Source organism: Glycine soja, chromosome 12 (assembly GCF_004193775.1).
Source record: "Glycine soja cultivar W05 chromosome 12, ASM419377v2, whole genome shotgun sequence".
NCBI lineage: Eukaryota > Viridiplantae > Streptophyta > Magnoliopsida > Fabales > Fabaceae > Glycine > Glycine soja.
The window spans coordinates 32,733,748-32,737,109 of record NC_041013.1 but is presented as its reverse complement, the minus strand read 5'-3'; positions in this window follow the sequence as shown (position 1 = coordinate 32,737,109).

The following is a 3,362-nucleotide window of genomic DNA, read 5'->3' as shown; positions in this document are numbered from 1 at the left end:
TGGGATGGATAGTGCAAAACACATGTCTACACCGATGAGCACTAATTGTTACTAAGATAAAGATGAATCTGGTCAGTCTATAGACATAAAACAATATCGAGGTATGATCGGATCTCTTCTTTATTTATCTGCTAGTAGACCTGATATTATGTTTAGTGTATGCATGTGTGCTAGGTTTCAATCCAACCCCAAACAATCACATTTAAGTGCAGTAAAGAGAATCATGAGATATCTATTAGGAACAATCAATTTAGGATTATGGTATCCTAAAAATTCAACATGTAACTTAATAGGATATTCTGATTCTGATTTTGCCGGATCTAAAACTGATAGAAAAAGTACAAGTGGAACTTGTCAATTTATTGGATCGGCTCTTGTCTCATGGCATAGTAAGAAACAAAATAGTGTTGCTTTATCTACTGCTCAAGTGGAGTATATCTCTGCCGGTAGTTGTTGTGCACAGATTTTATGGATGAAGCAACAATTATCTGACTATGGCATCATTCTTGATCGCATACCTATTAAGTGTGATAATACTAGTGCCATAAATCTATCCAAAAACCCAGTTCAACATTCTAGAAGGGAGATTGTGTATTAGAATTTGTTGATACTAAGAATCAACTTGCTGATATTTTCACCAAACCTCTCCCCAAGGAAGTGTTCTTCTCTATTAGAAGAGAATTAGGTCTCTTAGATGTAAGAGATTTAGAAAAATAGGGATTGATTGGTTGATTGATTGGTTGATTTACTCTTACCTTTTGATTGTAGATTATTGTGTTTGATCTTGTTTGAATTCTTGTTTTTATGATAGAATTTATGATTTCTTGTGTATATAATAATTGAATGATTGAATTTAGTGTATTAGTAGTGAAAATTAGTCATATAGGATGTATTTCAGCATAAACATGGATATTCTCTTAAGAAACTAGCCTAGGATAGGCTCTGGTAATCGATTACCATCCAGTGTAATCGATTACACATGAACAGGCAGCCTGTAATCGATTACAACATCCTGTAATCGATTACCAGAAGGCTTATTGGGCCTGTAATCGATTACCAATACCTGTAATCGATTACAATGCGTCATCTTCTATAAATACTCACGAAATTAGAGCTGATGTGCAGCCAAAGCATCCTCCACGTTTTCCTCCATACCTAGAACTTCAAACCTTCGATTCTTACTCAATTCTTCACCAAATCACGTCCCGTAAAGCCCAATCTTCCTCTTTTTCACTCCTCTTTCACTTCCACCGATCAAAATCCAGAAAAACTTCATCAAATGGCAGAGCCATCAAAGAAGAGAAAGGGATCATCCTCCACCGCTACCGCTGCTGCCCATCATCGTCACGGCCCATCCGGAGCACCCACAGCACCTATTCCTCCTTCTTTGTCATCTCCAAGATCATCAACACTATTTTCATCCGATGATCAACGTCTACGGTACCTTTCTCAGTTTTCTTCTAGAATAATCTTAGATCCTAAGTACCTAGACGTAGAGTTCTTTAATGATGAAACGTTTGATTGCTATCAAGTGTTTCAAAATTCTGGTCTTGTTGATTTCATGTCATTAAAATTGCCATATTATCCTGAACTTGTTAAGGTCTTCTACTGCAATTTAAAAATTCAGGATGGTATTATTATGTCTGAGGTGCATGGTACTTCTATAGTCATTGATCAGTCACTTTTCTTTTCTTTGACTCATTTACCCAGTCAAGGTGCACCTTTTGAGGGCACCATTGTTGATGACTGGAAATTCGATTATTCAAGTCATGATGCTCGTCGCATGGTCTGCAATGATCAAGCTGAAATGATCGGTAGATTGCTGGCCGGGTCATTAACTTTTGATAATCGCATCATGCATTATATCATTGTTAGAATTTTGCTTCCTCGGTCTTCAAATTTAGCACAAGCCTCTAAGGAGGATTTGATTCTTATGTGGGCTTTTCTTACCGGTCGTCAGATCGACTGGGCCCATTTGGTTCGGTACCGAATGCATAAGGCATTACGGGCCAATGCACCTCTTCCTTATCCACATTTGATTACTCTATTTTTGCGTCATTTTCAAATTCCGCTTGATGATGAACCCTTTGTTCAAGTCAAGCGTTCCTTTGCAATTGGTGCTGGTGCAGTGACCTCCTTTGGGTATCGTAAAGATCGGAATGGACAATGGCTGAAGAAGGATGCACTCCCTCCTCAAGATGAACGTACTCCTTCACCTCCCCCTCAACGTGAAGATTCCGCACTCATGAATGAAGTCCTCTCCGAATTACGGGGTCTTCGTTCTTATGTTGGTGACCGCTTCGACTCGTTAGATTCACGCTTTGCCGGTATGGACATTCGCCTTACACAACTTGAAGAGGATGTCGGATACATTCGTCAGAGTTTTGATCTTCCTCCACCACCTCCATCTTCTTAGATTTTAGTTTTTGACTATATGTCTTTTTATAAGCCGTGTATTTTGGCTTTTAGTTTCTTAGAATTTACATTATTATGCTAAGTACTTTGCTTATTTATCTTTTGGTTTTTAAATTTCAGTCTTAGATATTTTGTGGTTGTTGACATTTTATGTTATTTGAATTCTGGTTTGATTATTTCTTGTTTGTGAGTTTGGCTTATTGTGTTTAATACTCTGATATTTATATCTTGCTACTCCATTGTTATATCTGAGTTGATTTCCGAGTTCTTTGGCTTTTTGATGTTGCCAAAGGGGGAGAAAAGGTTGCTTAACAAACTTAGAGTTGCTTAACAAACTTAGAAATCAAGTGATCATGTATTCCGAAATATAGGGGGAGTAAACGCATGCACATTTTATCTATATACAATTGTTTGTTGCTTGCTTGAATCTTGATTTCAGGTATTGTATTGTCATCATCAAAAAGGGGGAGATTGTAGATGCAATTGGCTTTGATGCTTTGATGATGATCATGATGATGTGTTGCAATTGATGCAAATGGGCTTTTCAAGATTAAAATTCAAGACAATACTTCAAGATTACAAGTCACAACATCAAGATGATCACTAGAATATTAGGAAGGGAATTCCTAATTGAATTAGCAAAGGTTTGGCCAAGTGATTTAAATTAAAAAGTGTTTCTCAAAGGTTTTACTCTTTGGTAATCGATTACCAGAGGATGTAATCGATTACCAGTGGCCAAATATGTTTTATAACAGCTACAAAAATTTGAATTCGAAATTTTAGACTGTGTAATCGATTACACAATTTTGGTAATCGATTACCAGCAGTTAGTAAACGTTTTAATTCAAATTTTAAAAGCTGTAATCGATTACACAATTACTGTAATCGATTACCAGACAGGATTTTCAGAAAAATAATTTCAAGAGTCACAACTTTTCAAAGGCTTT